The 19,161-nt window shown below is 48.5% G+C and overlaps 1 long non-coding RNA gene across 1 annotated transcript; it reads right to left on the bottom strand.

The window, feature by feature from the left end:
- Positions 1-1,355: 1,355 nt before the first annotated feature.
- LOC120978571 lies at positions 1,356-18,767 on the bottom strand. The gene is made up of 3 exons (XR_005774121.1): positions 18,757-18,767; positions 3,885-3,889; positions 1,356-1,468 (listed from the first exon to the last, which is right to left on the bottom strand). It is a non-coding gene; the product is annotated as an uncharacterized LOC120978571 (long non-coding RNA).
- Between the last annotated feature and the right edge of the window lie 394 nt (positions 18,768-19,161).

Raw genomic sequence — 19,161 nt, 5'->3', positions numbered from 1 at the left:
ACACAGCTTTTATCATCTCCACTGGGACTCACCCATATGATATGGGCTTATTACACTGGGACTTTAATTGTGAGAAACATCTAGGTCTCCAGAAAAATAGAGTATTTATCGATTAAGGATATTGTTTTGTTAGTTGCTTCTTAATTTTATGCATGTATCTTACCTTCTCCAGAACAAGGGGTGGTTCTCTTCGTCCAGATCACCTAGCGTGATCACTCACAGTGAGCCATCCGTTTACTCTTTCCAAGTGCACTATGGTTTGACAATTTACCTTGGTCTTTTAAAAAAAAAAAAATGAAAAGAAAAAAGAATAACAAAAAAGAAAATACTTTTGGATGAAATATAACTATTCTGTGTCTAGTTGTGCGATCCTCTTTTGCGTGTTGTGGCTCGGGCTAATTGTTTTTTTCTTTCAGATTTGTGGCGTTTAGCGGTTCGATGGCTGGCTTTCGTATACCTTCTGTGCGGTGCGGAGAGAGGAACAGAGGCTGGTGGGCGCTCTTTGGTTTTTCGAGAGGTGGAAGTCTTTTGGACACAGATCCTGGAATTCAGGTGGTCATAACTCCTTCCGAAGGTGGTTGGTATAGAGTTCCGCCGGAGGCGCTGTGATGCTGGTGACCCGCGCTGTGGTAATGCCCCTTTGTCTATTCCAGAGCTCTGGACCTCATGTGTCCTGACATATAATTATCCCTTTTTTTTTTTAGGAAGTTGGTATTAGGGCAGTTGGTTGTTATCTCCCGGGTGGGTTGTTCTGGGCCATATATGGAAGGCGTTATGAATATAATACACAGGTAGAGATCAAGGGGCGGTAGTTCGGCACAGTTATCGGGAAGATGCAGCTATATAGTGTAGTGGTTACAGTCCTCTGGATAAACGACCCCTCTCTAGTAGCTATAGCCTGTAATATTATTACACTCCAGAAATACATCCAGGCCCCTCTTGAATTTTTGGTGAACTCACCATAACCACCTCCTCAGGCAGAGAGTTCCATAGTCTCATTGCTCTTACCGTAAAGAATCCTCTTCCATGTTGTGAAAATACATTCTTACCTCCAGACACAGAGAATGTTCCCCTTGTCACAGTTCTGGGGATGAATAGATGAGGGGAGTAATCTCTGTACTGACCCCTGTCATATTTATACACAGTTATTAGATCTCCCCTCTGTCGTCTTTTTTCTACAGTGAATAACCCTTATTTTGCCAATCTTTCAGGGTTCTGTAGTTTCCCCATTCCAGTCATTACTTTAGTTGCCCTCCTCTGGACCCTCTCTAGTTCTGCTATGTCTGCCTTGTTTACAGGAGCCCAGAGCTGTACACAGTACTCCATGTGTGGTCTGACTAGCGATTTGAAAAGTGGTTGGACTATGCTCTCATCACGGGCCTTATTGGCCTTGGTTTTTAATGGGACCTGATGGTGTCTTCCTTTTGGGTGTTAAATTGGACAATTCCTTTTCTGGCCTGTACGTGAGCTAAAACAGACTCGGTTCTGCTGTGTGGTGGTCGGAGCCCCGTTGGGAGAACGGGCCTCCTCCGTGGCGGCATTTGAGTACAGCGGAGATATGGTGGTAGCAGATGGAGTAACTGCCCGCTGGGAGTCCAGCAGTTGGCAGACAGCTCTGATGATTACGGTTTTACTTGCCCGCTGGGAGTCCAGCCTTTGGCATACCGTTCCGATATTATGGTTTATTAAGGTTTGCCGCTTTAATAAAGAAGCTGTGGCCGATCACCATCCAGCAATAAAGTGATACAGTTGTCGGTGTCTTTTGTTATGGGTCAAGGTTGGGTAAAGGGGCCAAGGGTGAGTTAAAGGTGGTATCCCCTCCCCCTGTTTCCCTGGATACCAGCAGTCTGGAAAGCGCCTGACTGTATAGGGAGGGTGCTTAGGGACTGATGGTCCTCCCCCTTCCCCCCTTTTCCCCTTAGGGGCATTTAGGAATCTGGCCCCGTCTCAGTAATGGTTAAGTAGGTTGCAGATTAGGGTCATTGAGGGTTAATCCCTGGGGATCCTCCTTAGACAGGATGGGGGCGGTGCAGGAAATCCTGAAGGTCACATATACCTCCTCTCTGTCCTGGTCACTTCCTCTTGCAAGTGGAAGTAGATTGGCCTTCCCTTCCTCCCTTTGCGGTTATTCTTGGGAGGCGGGTCGAAGTGCAAGGTTCTGAGCAGTTATGGATACTTGGTGATTCTGTTTTGTTTTTATATTTTTAAGAGACCCTGCTGGGAGTCCAGCGGTTTTGGATATTGCTCCGATGATTACGGCTTTGGAGAGCTGCGAATTTTGGTCGAGTTTATGAAGCCACAGCTGGCGGCATTTGAGTACAGCAGAGATATGGTGGTAGCAGATGGAGTAACTGCCCGCTGGGAGTCCAGCGGTTAGCGGACAGCTCTGATGATTACGGTTTAACTTGCCCGCTGGGAGTCCAGCCTTTGGCAAACCGTTCCGATATTATGGTTTATTAAGGTTTGCCGCTTTAATAAAGAAGCTGTGGCCGATCACCATCCAGCAATAAAGTGATACAGTTGTCGGTGTCTTTTGTTATGGGTCAAGGTTGGGTAAAGGGGCCAAGGGTGAGTTAAAGGTGGTATCCCCTCCCCCTGTTTCCCTGGATACCAGCCGTCTAAGGATGGTAAGGCCTGAGCAGGTACAGGCATTAGTCAATTGGGTGGCCGACAGTGGATCCAGCACGTTCACATTATCTCCCACCCAGTCTTCTGCAGAAGGCGCACAGATGGAGCCTGAAAACCAAGCCCATCAGTCTGTCACATCACCCCCATGCATATCAGGGAAACTGTCTAAGCCTCAAGTTATGCAGCAGTCTCTTATGCTGTTTAAAGACTCTGCTGGCAGGGTTTCCCAAGGGCATCCACCTAGCCCTTCCCCAGCGGTGGAAGACATAGAATGCACTGACGCACAACCACTTATTTTTCCTGATGATGAGGACATGGGAATACCACCTCAGCACGTCTCTGATGATGACAAAACACAGGTGCCAACTGCTGCGTCTTTCTGCATTGTGCAGACTGAACAGGAGGTCAGGGAGGAAGACTGGGTGGAAGACGATGCAGGGGAAAATAAGGTCCTAGACCCCACATGGAATGAAGGTTGTGCCACTGACTTTCAGAATTCGGAGGAAGAGGCAGTGGTGAGACCGAGCCAACAGTGTAGCAAAAGAGGGAGCAGTGGGCAAAAGCAGAACACCCACCGCCAAGAGAGTCCGTCTGCTACTGGCCACCGCCATCTGGGACCGAGCACCCCAAAGGCAGCTTCAAGAAGTTCCCTGGCATGGCAGTTCTTCAAACAATGTGCTGACGGCAAGACCCGAGTGGTTTGCACGCTGTGCCTTCAGAGCCTGAAGCGAGGCATTAATGTTCTGAACCTTAGCACAACCTGCATGACCAGGCACCTGCATACAAAGCATGAACTGCAGTGGAGTAAACACCTTAAAAACAAGGAAGTCACTCAGGCTCCCCCTGCTACCTCTTCTGCTGCTGCCGCCGCCTCAGCCTCTTCCTCCGCCTCTGGAGGAACGTTGGCACCTGCCGCCCAGCAAACAGAGGATGTACCACCAATACCACCACCTTCGTCACCAACCATCTCAACCATGTCACACGGCAGCGTTCTGCTCTCCATCTCACAAACATTTGAGAGAAAGTGTAAATTCCCACCTAGCCACCCTCGATCCCTGGCCCTGAATGCCAGCATTTCTAAACTACTGGCCTATGAAATGCTGTCATTCAGGCTGGTGGACACAGACAGCTTCAAACAGCGCATGTCGCTTGCTGTCCCACAGTATGTTGTTTCCAGCCGCCACTACTTCTCCAAGAGAGCCGTGCCTTCCCTGCACAACCAAGTATCTGATAAAATCAAGTGTGCACTGCGCAACGCCATCTGTGGCAAGGTCCACCTAACCACAGATACGTGGACCAGTAAGCACGGCCAGGGACGGTATATCTCCCTAACTGCACACTGGGTAAATGTAGTGGCGGCTGGGCCCCAGGCGAAGAGCTGTTTGGCGCACATCCTTCCGCCGCCAAGGATCGCAGGGCAACATTCTTTGCCTCCTGTTGCCTCCTCCTCCTACTCGGCTTCCTCCTCCTCTTCTTCCACCTGCTCATCCATTCAGCGACACACCTTCACCACCAACTTCAGCACAGCCCGGGGTAAACGTCAGCAGGCCATTCTGAAACTCATATGTTTGGGGGACAGGCCCCACACCACACAGGAGTTGTGGCGGGGTATAGAACAACAGACCGACGAGTGGTTGCTGCCGGTAAGCCTCCAACCTGGCCAGGTGGTGTGCGATAATGGGCGAAATCTCGTTGCAGCTCTGGGACAAGCCGGTTTGACGCACATCCCTTGCCTGGCGCATGTGCTGAATTTGGTGGTGCAGAAGTTCATTCACAACTACCCCGACATGTCAGAGCTGCTGCATAAAGTGTGGTCCGTCTGTGTGCACTTCCGGCGTTCACATCCTGCTGCTGCTCGCCTGTCTGCACTACAGCGTAACTTCGGCCTTCCCGCTCGCCGCCTCATATGCGACGTGCCCACCAGGTGGAACTCCACCTTGCACATGCTGGACAGACTGTGCGAGCAGCAGCAGGCCATAGTGGAGTTTCAGCTGCAGCACGCACGGGTCAGTCGCACTGCGGAACAGCACAACTTCACCACCAATGACTGGGCCTCCATGCGAGACCTGTGTGCCCTGTTGCGCTGTTTCGAGTACTCCACCAACATGGCCAGTGGCGATGACGCTGGAGGACGAGGAGGACGAGGAGGAGGTGGAGGAGGATGAGGATGAAGCATGTTCACAGCGAGGTGGCACCCAACGCAGCTCGGGCCCATTACTGGTGCGTGGCTGGGGGGAAACGCAGGACGATGACGATACGCCTCCCACAGAGGACAGCTTGTCCTTACCTCTGGGCAGCCTGGCACACATGAGCGACTACATGCTGCAGTGCCTGCGCAACGACAGCAGAGTTTCCTACATTTTAACGTGTGCGGACTACTGGGTTGCCACCCTGCTTGATTCCCGGTACAAAGACAATGTGCCCACCTTACTTCCTACACTGGAGCGTGATAGGAAGATGCGCGAGTTCAAGCGCACGTTGGTAGAGGCGCTACTGAGAGCAAGCCCAAGGCGAAGGCAGAGGAGGAGAAAGAGGTCGCCAACGCAGCTGTGTCACGGCCAGCTCCTCTGAGGGCAGGGTTAGCATGGCAGAGATGTGGAAAAGTTTTGTCACCACGCCACAGCTAACTGCACCACCACCTGATACGGAACGTGTTAGCAGGAGGCAACATTTCAATAACATGGTGGAACAGTACCTGTGCACACCCCTCCACGTACTGACTGATGGTTCGGCCCCATTCAACTTCTGGGTCTCCAAATTGTCCACGTGGCCAGAGCTAGCCTTTTATGCCTTGGAGGTGCTGGCCTGCCCGGCGGCCAGCGTTTTGTCTGAACGTGTATTCAGCACGGCAGGGGGCGTCATTACAGACAAACGCAGCTGCCTGTCTACAGCCAATGTGGACAAGCTGACGTTCATAAAAATGAACCAGGCATGGATCCCACAGGACCTTTCCATCCCTTGTGCAGATTAGATATTAACTACCTCCCCTTAATAATATATTATTCTACTCCAGGGCACTTCCTCATTCAATCCTATTTTTATTTTCATTTTACCATTATATTGCGGGGCAACCCAAAGTTGAATGAACCTCTCCTCTGTCTGGGTGCCGGGGCCTAAATGTGTGACAGTGGCCTGTTCCAGTGGTGGGTGACGTGAAGCCTGATTCTCTGCTATGACATGAAGACTGATTCTGCGCTGACATAAGGCCAGATTCTCTGTTACGGGACCTCTCTCCTCTGCCTGGGTGCCTGGGCCTAAATATGTGACAGTGGCCTGTTCCAGTGGTGGGTGACGTGAAGCCTGATTCTCTGCTATGACATGAAGACTGATTCTGTGCTGACATAAGGCCAGATTCTCTGTTACGGGACCTCTCTCCTCTGTCTGGGTGTCGTGGCCTAAATATGTGACAGTGGCCTGTTCCAGTGGTGGGTGACGTGAAGCCTGATTCTCTGCTATGACATGAAGACTGATTCTGTGCTGACATAAGGCCAGATTCTCTGTTACGGGACCTCTCTTCTCTGCCTGGGTGCCTGGGCCTAAATATGTGACAGTGGCCTGTTCCAGTGGTGGGTGACGTGAAGCCTGATTCTCTGCTATGACATGAAGACTGATTCTGTGCTGACATAAGGCCAGATTCTCTGTTACGGGACATCTCTCCTCTGTCTGGGTGCCGGGGCCTAAATATGTGACAGTGGCCTGTTCCAGTGGTGGGTGACGTGAAGCCTGATTCTCTGCTATGACATGAAGACTGATTCTGTGCTGACATAAGGCCAGATTCTCTGTTACGGGACCTCTCTCCTCTGTCTGGGTGCCGGGGCCTAAATATGTGACAGTGGCCTGTTCCAGTGGTGGGTGACGGGAAGCCTGATTCTCTGCTATGACATGAAGTATTATTCTGTGCTGACATAAGGCCAGATTCTCTGTTACGGGACCTCTCTCCTCTGCCTGGGTGCCTGGGCCTAAATATGTGACAGTGGCCTGTTCCAGTGGTGGGTGACGTGAAGCCTGATTCTCTGCTATGACATGAAGACTGATTCTGTGCTGACATAAGGCCAGATTCTCTGTTACGGGACCGCTCTCCTCTGTCTGGGTGCCTGGGCCTAAATATGTGACAGTGGCCTGTTCCAGTGGTGGGTGACGTGAAGCCTGATTCTCTGCTATGACATGAAGACTGATTCTGTGCTGACATGAAGCCAGATTCTTTGCTATGGCATGAAGAGACTGATTCTCTGCTGACGTGAAGCCAGATTCTCTGCTATGGGACCTCTGTCCAATTGATATTGATTAATTTTTATTTTTTTTATTTTTATTTTAATTCATTTCCCTATCCACATTTGTTTGCAGGGGATTTACCTACATGTTGCTGCCTTTTGCAGCCCTCTAGCTCTTTCCTGGGCTGTTTTACAGCCTTTTTAGTGCCCAAAAGTTCGGGTCCCCATTGACTTCAATGGGGTTCGGGTTCGGGACGAAGTTCGGGTCGGGTTCGGATCACGAACCCGAACATTTCCGGGAAGTTCGGCCGAACTTCTCGAACCCGAACATCCAGGTGTTCACTCAACTCTAGTTGAATGTGCTTGCTGCACAGCCACACTAGAAACTTGGCCAGGTGACGCCAGTTCCGCCTCTACGTTCTCACGCTGTTGGTCCTGCGACAATGTCCGCCTCTGACTCCTCATCCTCCACCATGTCCTCAGCCTCCACTACAGAGACAAGTCACAGTGCCCCTCCAGCATACCACATGTGCAGGGCACGGCGGTGTCACACTGTTCTGCACCTCATTTCCCTGGGCAAACAGAGTCACACAGGGGAGGAACTGCTCCGTATCCTTCGTCAAGAAATCGAATCCTGGCTTTCTCCCCGACAACTGAAAATTGGAACCATGGTGACCGACAATGGGAAGAACATTGTGTTGGAGCTGCGTCAAGGAGGGCTGAGCCATGCACCATGCATGGCACATATGTTCAATCTGGTTGTCAAGCGGTTCCTAAAGTCTTCCACCCATCTGCAACACATTCAAAAAATGGGCAGCAAAATTTGCATGCACTTCAGCCACTCATACACCGCAAAACACACCCTCCTTGAGCTGCAGCGGCAGAACGCCATCCCCTAACATAGGCTGATATGTGATGTTTCCACCCATTGGAATTCCACGCTCCATATGTTGGACCGAATATACAAACAGAGAAAGGCCATCAACGATTTCTTGATGATCCAAGCAGACAGGAGTACTCCCCTGTGTAACTTTGATGTCTGCCAGTGGCAGCTCATGCGTGACACCTGCCGTTTGCTCAGGCCCTTTGAGGATGCCACGTTATTTGTCATTCGCCAGGACTACGGGATGAAGAACGTCATTCTACTGCTTCATGTCCTGGAACAGATGGTGGTAACAATGGCTGGTCAAGGGACTGGAGACATGGCGCCTAGATTTCACGGCCACATGAGCCCTGTGGGGGCTGAACTGGAAGAGGAGGAGAGGGGGAGGAGGACATAGCAGCATAGGCAATGTGTAGCGAAATGGGTGTTTTTTTTTACTCAATTGACAGGAGAGGAGGAGCAGGTAAAATCAGAGGAGCTACAGGGCGATGAGGAAGACGAGACAGATGACCCAGACACACCATGGCAGTATGCAGTGGAAATGGAGGCAGGGAGTCCCTCAGAGTCACTTGCACAAATGGTCTGATGCATGCTCACTTGCATGTGTAGTGACAGCCGAATTGTCACCATTTGGCAGAGGGATGACTTCTGGCTCTTCACCTTGTTTGACCCTCGGCCCACTGAGAGGGAGAACAAACTGAACTATTACAGAGACATCCTATGAAGTCAGTTGGCTGCTGCCTATCTGCACCATTGTTCATCCTTTCGCAGGTCTGACTGAGGGGGCCCTCTGCGCTCACGTTCTGCTGCCATGGCTGCTGGGGAGGGGTGGGGTGCCAGGATCAGTACCAGCTCCATCACCAGCAGACTGAGTCTACAGTCGCTGATGAGTAGCTTTCTTTACCCGCATAGTGAAGAAACTACTCACCAGCAGCAGCAGGTAGACCTGGAGCAGGGCCTGAACCAGTAGGTGGTGGCATACTTGGACAGCAAACTGTCAACCCACATTGAAGATCTGCTGGACTACTGGGCAGCCAAACTGGATATGTGGCAGCAACTAGCAGAGTTTGCCCTGGAAAATCTGTCCTGCAGGGCCAGTAGTGTGGCATCAGAGCGGGTGTTTAGTGCGGCGAGGGCCATAGTTACCCCAAGGAGAACTGGCCTGTCCACTCAAAATGTGTAGAGACTGACCTTTGTCAAGATGAATCAGGCGTGGATTAGCCAGGATTTCCACCCACCAATGCCTGATGCATCTGATTAGATCATCCATGCCGCCTCACCCAAATCTTGTAAAAAGAGACCGGTTTATTCTGGCTACCTGCTTTAACTAATACTCTGATGCTGCCCACCGCCTGATGCCACACATGTGATGCCAAGTGCTCCTTCTTCCACCCACCTTCGTCAGCGGGTACTGGTATTGCAACCCACTGCCCCACTGATCACTTTGTGGTCTCCTGATGCTGCTGCTCCCATCTCCACACTATGTGACCTTCACACTCTGTGGTACCCTGATGCTATTGCTGCTGCCATCTCCACACTATGTCACCTTGCCACTCGGTGGTATCCTGATGCAGCTGCTGCCATATCCACACTATGTCACCTTGTAACCCTGTGGTATCCTCCTGATGCTGCTGCCACCTCCAGATTCTGTCATTGTGCTACTCGTGGCCTCCTCCTGATGCTACTGCTGCCGCCACCTCCAGACTCTGTCATTGTGCCACGTGGTGGCCTCCACATACTGCTGCTATCTCCAGACTCTGTCATTGTGCCACTCGGTGGCCTTCTCCTGATGCTGCCAACTCCAGACTGTGTCATTGTGCCTCTCGGTGACTTTCTCCTAATGCTGCTGCCACCACCTCCAGACTCTGTCATTGTGCCACTCAGCGGCCTCTTCATACTGCTGCCACCTCAAGACTGTGTCATTGTGCCATTCATTGGCCTTCTCCTGATGCTGCTGCTGCCGCCATCTCCAGGTACTGTCATTGTGCAACTCTGTGGCCTTCTCCTGATGCTGCTGCCACCACCTCCAGACTCTGTCATTATTGCCACTCGGTAGCCTCTTCATACTGCTGCCAACTCCAGACTCTGCCATTGTGCCACTCAATGGCCTTCTCCTGATGCTGCCAACTCCAGACTGTGTCATTGTGCCATTCAGTAGCTTCCTCATACTGCTGCCAACTCAAGACTGTGTCATTGTGCCACTCGTTGGCCTTCACCTGATGCTGATGCTGCTGCCGCCACCTCCAGACTCTGTCATTGTGCCACTCAGTGGCCTCCTCATACTGTTGCCACCTCCAGACTCTGTCATTGTGCCACTAGGTGGCCTTCTCCTAATGCTTCTGCTGCTGCCACCTCCAGGTACTGTCATTGTGCCACTTGGTGGCCTTCTACTGATGCTGTCAACTCCAGACTCTGCCATTGTGCCACTCAGTGGACTTCTCCTGATGCTGCTGCTGCCACCTCCAGACTCTGTCATTGTGTCATTTGGTGGCCTCTCCATACTGCTGCCAACTCCAGACTCTGTCTTTGTGCCACTCGGTGGCCTCTTCATACTGCTGCCACCTCAAGACTGTCATTGTGCCTCTCAGTGGCCTCCTCATACTGCTGCCAACTCAAGACGCTGTCATTGTGCCACTCGGTAGCCTCTTCATACTGCTGCCAACTCCAGACTCTGCCATTGTGCCACTCAGTGGCCTTCTCCTGATACTTCCAACTCCAGACTGTGTCATTGTGTCACTCGGTGGCCTCCTCATACTGCTGCCAACTCCAGACTGTGTCATTGTGCCACTCTGTGGCCTTCTCCTGATACTGCCAACTTCAGACTGTGTCATTGTGCCACTCAGTGGCCTTCTCCTGATGCTGCCACCTCCAGAATCTGTCATTGTGCCACTCGGTGGCCTCCTCATACTGCTGCCACCTCTTGAATCTGTCATTGTGCAACTCAGTGGCCTCCTCATACTGCTGCCACCTCCAGAATCTGTAATTTTGCCACTTGGTGGTCTCCTCATACTGCTGCCACCTCCAGACTCTGTCATTGTGCCATTAGGTGGCTTCCTCATACTGCTGCGATCTCCAGACTCTGTCATTGTGCCACTCGTTGGCTTTCTCCTGATGCTGGCTTTCTGCCACCTCCAAACTCTGTCATTGTGTCGCTCGGTGCCTTCTCCTGATGCTGTAAACTCCAGACTGTGTCTTTGTGCCACTCGGTGGCCTTCTCATACTGCTTCCACCTCCAGACCCTGTCATTGGGCCATTCTGTGGTCTCCTCATGCTGCTTCCACCTCACCACTATGTCATAGGTCCACTCTGTTGACTTCTCATGCTGTTCCCACCCACTCCACTTCATGACTTGTCCACTATTTTGGCTTTCGGCCTGGCTGACATCATCATTTATTTGACCTTTCTTCTGATCTGTCAGATGGAAGGAAAAATGAGACGGACAACAGATCCTGTCTGTGTAGCAGCTGTAAGGCCTGTATGGTCCCATCAGATTTGGCTTATGATTTTTGAGCAAATGCTGACCGAGTGAAGGCGTATGCTCCACAGACTAGATCTGTTTTTTGTGGGTTATTGTTCTGACGGATCACAGGAAGGGCAAATTAATCAGTGACTTCAACATAAATTTACTGTTGACACCCTCTCCACTCTGTCAGGGGTGCTCTGCTTGTATAAGCGTATAATATTACAGGTTCTGTTGACATCTATGTGGAATCAGCTGACAACGGTGTAAAAGGAGTGCGTTTCTTCTTGGTGCTAACATCGACCTGTAAGGCTGAGTCATACAGACGCACAGTATTATTTTACTACCAAAGCAGACTCCCTAGGCGTGTTACTGCAAACAGGCTGAACAGGCTAAACTGGATGAAGTCAGTTGCAAACTATGTTTTATGTGGATGGGTGGGCTTTGGAACCTGCTGATGGTTTAACCAATTAGTTGGCCAACCTATAAGAGAAAAAAAACTCACTGGGGTCTAGCATAATATACTAAGCCAACGCAAGAACAGAACCAATAACCACAAAGAAAGATGGGAGAGACGCACATATATGTAATTTATTAAGACATGATCAAATAATAGACAATATATAAGACATAAGGCACAAGGGTACAGGAAAGGGGGAGACCTCATGTGAGGAGGTCATATACAACCTCCCTCCCAAACACCCAGCTGGCAAGGAAAAAGAGGTCACAGTCCTGGGTATACACCAGCATAAAATATGTGAGAACTGTAGGTTCACTCAACGTAACATAAACTCATATGTATGCTGCATGCAAAGAAAAAGTAAATGAACAAAATGCAAGATAAGACCACACATGGCAGACAAGCCTGCCCAGGGGCCAAGGATAGCCGCATGAAATATGCAAATAGCCTATGAGCTGTAAATACAAGCAGAGGCAAGTGTGCCAAGTGTGGACAATGATAAAAAATGACAGTTAACTGAGCATAGCAACATAACATATATTACCCATGATATGCTGGACCCAGGGTGTGTGTGACCAAAAGCTGCACCTCGACGTATGTTTCACCTGGAGAGGCTTCGTCAGGAGGTAAAGTAACAAACTGAGTTCGTCCTTAACCACCTCCCGACCGCCTAACGCACGGATGCGTCCGGAAGGTGGTTGATTCATTCCTCCTAGACGCATCAGTGCGTTATCTCGCGAGACGCGAGATTTCCTGTGAACGCGCGCACACAGGCGCGCGCGTTCAGAGGATCGGAAGGTAAGCGAGTGGATCTCCAGCCTGCCAGCGGCGATCGTTCGCTGGCAGGCTGGAGATGCGATTTTTTTTAACCCCTAACAGGTATATTAGATGCTGTTTTGATAACAGCGTCTAATATACCTGCTACCTGGTCCTCTGGTGGTCCCTTTTGTTTGGATCGACCACCAGAGGACACAGGCAGCTCAGTAATATGTAGCACCAAACACCACTACACTACACCCCCCCCCTTGTCACTTAATAACCCCTTATTTACCCCTGATCTCCCCTGATCACCCCATATAGACTCCCTGATCACCCCCCTGTCATTGATCACCCCCCTATCATTGATCACCCCCTTGTAAGGCTCCATTCAGACGTCCGTATGATTTTTACGGATCCACTGATACATGGATCGGATCCGCAAAACACGTACGGACATCTGAATGGAGCCTTACAGGGGGGTGATCACCCCATATAGACTCCCTGATCACCCCCCTGTCATTGATCACCCCCCTGTCATTGATCACCCCCCTGTAAGGCTGCATTCAGATGTCCGTATGTTTTTTACGGATCCACGGATACATGGATCGGATCCGCAAAACACATACGGACATCTGAATGGAGCCTTATAGGGGGGTGATCAATGACAGGGGGGTGATCACCCCATATAGACTCCCTGATCACCCCCCTGTCATTGATCACCCCCCTGTCATTGATAACCCTCCTGTAAGGCTCCATTCAGAAATTTTTTGTGGGCCCCTTTGCGCATCTGGGCTGCAAAAAAGTGTCACACATCTGGTATCGCCGTACTCAGGAGAAGTTGGGCAATTTGTTTTGGGGTGTTATTTTACATATACCCATGCTGGGTGAGAGAAATATCTCGGTCAAATGCCAACTTTGTATAAAAAAATGGGAAAAGTTGTCTTTTGCCAAGATATTTCTCTCACCCAGCATGGGTATATGTAAAAAGACACCCCAAAACACACCAAAGAGCACCTTTCGGATTTCACCGGCCATTTTTCACAGATTTTGATTTCAAACTACTTCTCACGCATTCGGGCCCCTAAAATGCCAGGGCAGTATAACTACCCCACAAGTGACCCCATTTTGGTAAGAAGACACCCCCAGGTATTTCGTGATGGGCATAGTGAGTTCATGGAAGTTTTTATTTTTAGTCACAAGTTAGTGGAATATGAGACTTTGTAAGAAAAAAAAAGAAAAAATCATCATTTTCCTCTAACTTGTGACAAAAAATAAAAAATTCTAGGAACTCGCCATGTCCCTCACGGAATACCTTGGGATGTCTTCTTTCCAAAATGGGGTCACTTGTGGGGTAGTTATACTGCCCTGGAATTCTAGGGGCCTAATGTGTGGTAAGTAGTTAGAAATCAGAATCTGTAAAAAATTGCCGGTGAAATCCTAAAGGTGCTCTTTGGAATGTGGGCCCCTTTGCCCACCTATGCTGCAAAAAAGTATCACACATGTGGTATCGCCGTACTCAGGAGAAGTTGGGCAATGTGTTTTGGGGTGTCATTTTACATATACCCATGCTGGGTGAGATAAATATCTTGGTCAAATGCCAACTTTGTATAACAAAAATGGGAAAAGTTGTCTTTTGCCAAGATATTTCTCTCACCCAGCATGGGTATATGCAAAATGACACCCCAAAACACATTGCCCAACTTCTCCTGAGTACGGCAATACCACATGTGTGACACTTTTTTGCAGCCTAGGTGGGCAAAGGGGCCCACATTCCAAAGAGCACCTTTCGGATTTCACCGGCCATTTTTTACAGATTTTGATTCCAAACTACTTTGCACGCATTTGGGCCCCTAAAATGCCAGGGCAGTATAACTACCCCACAAGTGAACCCATTTTGGAAAGAAGACACCCCAAGGTATTTCGTGATGGGCATAGTGAGTTCATGGAAGTTTTTATTTTTTGTCACAAGTTAGTGGAATATGAGACTTTGTAAGAAAAAAAAAAAAAAAATCATCATTTTCTGCTAACTTGTGACAAAAAATAAAAAGTTCTATGAACTCACTATGCCCATCAGCGAATACCTTAGGGTGTCTACTTTCCGAAATGGGGTCATTTGTGGGGTTTTTCTACTGTCTGGGCATTGTAGAACCTCAGGAAACATGACAGGTGCTCAGAAAGTCAGAGCTGCTTCAAAAAGCGGAAATTCACATTTTTGTACCATAGTTTGTAAACGCTATGACTTTTACCCAAACCATTTTTTTTTACCCAAACATTTTTTTTTTTTAATCAAAGACATGTAGAACAATAAATTTAGAGAAAAATTTATATAGAAATGTAGTTTTTAAAAAAAAAAAATACAACTGAAAGTGAAAAATTTAATTTTTTTGCAAAAATTTTGATTAATAACAAAAAAAAAAAATAATTTCAGCAGCAATGAAATACCACCAAATGAAAGCTCTATTAGTGAGAAGAAAAGGAGGTAAAATTCATTTGGGTGGTAAGTTGCATGACCGAGCAATAAACGGTCAAAGTAGTGTAGGTCAGAAGTGTAAAAAGTGGCCTGGTCATTAAGGGTGTTTAAGCTAAGGGGGCTGAGGTGGTTAAATGGTGTGGTCCACAGCCGGCAGCTGATTAGCGCATACGCCCAGTGTTGCAGGGAATGACATCATAGAAACGCGCCACCCAGCATACAGAGCCTAGCAGGGCATGCCCCCCCCCGCGTCACATGACTAGACCAGGAGGAGGGAGTCAGCCGCATCTAACATCACGCAGCCACACCTCCCCGCCCCGGGTCCGATCACATGACACGTGGGCGTACGTCAGCCGGCCCACAGATAGCCAGGTATAGGAGCGTCACTACAATGCTGCCCGAACAGCGCACCAGAGCGATCCGCATATGCCAGGTGGAGACAATGTAGAGAGGACAATAAATGGATGACGATATGTAAAGAACAGTATATAGAGGAAGCAGGGATCAAAATATTGGTAATTAACACGATCGTACAACATATCAGGGTAATATATATAGAGAAAGCAACATTTTATAGTGCCCCCTATCACCTTTACCCTTGGGAATATGTATGTAACCCTATGAGTCTGCCCCTATTGTTGCTGTGGCAAAAAACACTACAGTATAATGTTGTAATTTGACTACATATGCTGTAGAGGCACATTCACAAATGGTAAATCCCTGCGGTGATCCCATATTGGGCATACGTCATGATAGTTATAATAACCTAGACCACGAGTGAGGGCATGGCCCCAAACCAAAGAAAAAATAAAAAAATTAAATTTCCTTCTCTTTCCTTTTTTCTTTTTTTTTTCTTTCCCTTTCTTTTCTTCTCTTCCCTTCTTCCTTCTTTTCTCTCCTCTTCCCCTTCTCTCTTCCTTCTTTCCCTTTTCTTTTTCTTTTTTTTTACATTTTTTTCTTTTTGAAAAATAATAAATGCGTGAAAATATATAATTAGGCAATGTGACAGTAGTGAACATATAATATAATAATGATTTTGACAAAAGTGAATAAATAATACTGGAAAATAAATATATATATATATATATCACTTTCAGCTAAAAAATAGGGATATTGATGCTGACGCATCAAAGGGAAGAAGTTATCCCCCCCATATCGTTATGTGAGTTCATGTGAAAAAACAATCTCATTAATTCATATACATTCAGATGTGCAGAAAAAATTTATAATAAATAGTAATGCATAATAATGATCAATAAAGGTAAAACAATCTAATGATCATAAAAATTATGAACTCATATAAAGTGCACTGTGCAGTGAGGTCATGAGCACAATAGCCACACAGCCAAAACAAATAATAACATACATTAAAGCCATATAGCCACCCACTGATATAGCCGCACGGATCAACTCATACAAAGAACACGAAAAACAGAATACAACAACTAATTCTCATGCTGTGAGATGAATATTATAATGTTGGTAGACAGTCGGTATCCGTAATTCCAGAAGGCATATTCTGCTCTGCAACACGACACAAAGAAAGCCTCCAAAAGGACCACACCATTGCAGCAATCAAGTATATTACGAAAATACAAATAATATCAATAAATACATGATAAAAACAATGAACACATTTTAAGATAAAAAGCACGATTTATAGAAAAGACCTGAAGCTAACCGTCTCGTAGAGACTATTAGGGATCTCACTCCACGGCAACCCAAGGACACCCTATCAATCCCCATGCATTGTAACCCACGAGGGTCCCCTCTGTGGTGATCTCTAAAATGTAGGGCTATGATTTGAAACTGGCTCACATCATCCTGTGTAGTGGCGGCAGTCTGCCGAATTTTACTCGCGTGTTCGAAAATCCTAACACGCAACTCCCTGGTGGTCATCCCAACATACAGGAGCTTACAAGGGCAGGTGATCAGATATATCACAGAGGCAGTCCTGCATGAGATATGTTGCACAATGTGGTATTCACATCTGCCCTCGGAGTCCCCAAATGTGGAGGACCGGACCATATACCTGCATGCCTGAGAGTTATTGCACGGATAGGAACCCCACTTAGGCCCCTTGCTGCCAAAAATGTATGATGGCGACGGAGATACATAGTGGCTGCTGGTAAGTAAGTCAACTAGATTTTTAGAACGTCGCCATGTCACTTGGGGATAGTCCTGAAGGGTTGGCCGCAAGTCACTATCCGAGAGCAGTATTGGCCAGTATTTTGTTAGTATTTCACGTATTTTGCGCCACTGCATGTTGAAAGGGGTAATGAAACGGCAATAGGTATTATAAGTCTTAGATCTACTACTGGTTAGGAGGGAATCCCTATTAGCAGACTTGGCCCGTGTGTAGCCCCTCTTAATGTCGGCCTGGTTATAAAGTAGAGTTGAGCGAACACCTGGATGTTCGGGTTCGAGAAGTTCGGCCGAACTTCCCGGAAATGTTCGGGTTCGGGATCCGAACCCGATCCGAACTTCGTCCCGAACCCGAACCCCATTGAAGTCAATGGGGACCCGAACTTTTGGGCACTAAAAAGGCTGTAAAACAGCCCAGGAAAGAGCTAGAGGGCTGCAAAAGGCAGCAACATGTAGGTAAATCCCCTGCAAACAAATGTGGATAGGGAAATGAATTAAAATTAAAATTAAAAAAATAAAAATGAACCAATATCACTTGGACAGAGGTCCCATAGCAGAGAATCTAGCATCACGTCAGCAGAGAATCAGTCTCTTCATGCCATAGAAAATAATCTGGCTTCATGTCAGCACAGAATCAGTCTCTTCATGCCATAGCAGAGAATCTGGCTTCATGTCAGCGCAGAATCAGTCTTCATGTCATAGCAGAGAATCAGGCTTCACGTCACCCACCACTGGAACAGGCCACTGTCACACATTTAGGCCCCGGCACCCAGGCAGAGGAGAGAGGTCCCGTAACAGAGAATCTGGCCTGATGTCAGCACAGAATCTGTCTTCATGTCATAGCAGAGAATCAGGCTTCACGTCACCCACCACTGGAACAGGCCACTGTCACACATTTAGGCCCCGGCACCCAGACAGAGGAGAGCGGTCCCGTAACAGAGAATCTGGCCTTATGTCAGCGCAGAATCTGTCTTCATGTCATAGCAGAGAATCAGGCTTCACGTCACCCATCACTGGAACAGGCCACTGTCACACATTTAGGCCCCGGCACCCAGACAGAGGAGAGCGGTCCCGTAACAGAGAATCTGGCCTTATGTCAGCGCAGAATCTGTCTTCATGTCATAGCAGAGAATCAGGCTTCACGTCACCCACCACTGGAACAGGCCACTGTCACACATTTAGGCCCAGGCACCCAGGCAGAGGAGAGAGGTCCCGTAACAGAGAATCTGGCCTTATGTCAGCGCAGAATCTGTCTTCATGTCATAGCAGAGAATCAGGCTTCACGTCACCCACCACTGGAACAGGCCACTGTCACACATTTAGGCCCAGGCACCCAGGCAGAGGAGAGAGGTCCCGTAACAGAGAATCTGGCCTTATGTCAGCGCAGAATCTGTCTTCATGTCATAGCAGAGAATCAGGCTTCACGTCACCCACCACTGGAACAGGCCACTGTCACACATTTAGGCCCAGGCACCCAGGCAGAGGAGAGAGGTCCCGTAACAGAGAATCTGGCCTTATGTCAGCGCAGAATCTGTCTTCATGTCATAGCAGAGAATCAGGCTTCACGTCACCCACCACTGGAACAGGCCACTGTCACACATTTAGGCCCAGGAACCCAGGCAGAGGAGAGAGGTCCCGTAACAGAGAATCTGGCCTGATGTCAGCACAGAATCTGTCTTCATGTCATAGCAGAGAATCAGGCTTCACGTCACCCACCACTGGAACAGGCCACTGTCACACATTTAGGCCCCGGCACCCAGACAGAGGAGAGGTTCATTCAACTTTGGGTTGCCCCGCAATATAATGGTAAAATGAAATTAAAAATAGTATTGAATGAGGAAGTGCCCTGGAGTAGAATAATATATTGTTAAGGGGAGGTAGTTAATATGTAATCTGCACAAGGGATGGACAGGTCCTGTGGGATCCATGCCTGGTTCATTTTTATGAACGTCAGCTTGTCCACATTGGCTGTAGACAGGCGGCTGCGTTTGTCTGTAATGACGCCCCCTGCCGTGCTGAATACACGTTCAGACAAAACGCTGGCCGCCGGGCAGGCCAGCACCTCCAAGGCATAAAAGGCTAGCTCTGGCCACGTGGACAATTTGGAGACCCAGAAGTTGAATGGGGCCGAACCATCAGTCAGTA

This window comes from Bufo bufo, chromosome 9, assembly GCF_905171765.1.
Source record: "Bufo bufo chromosome 9, aBufBuf1.1, whole genome shotgun sequence".
NCBI lineage: Eukaryota > Metazoa > Chordata > Amphibia > Anura > Bufonidae > Bufo > Bufo bufo.
This window is presented reverse-complemented; position numbering and strand designations above follow the sequence as displayed.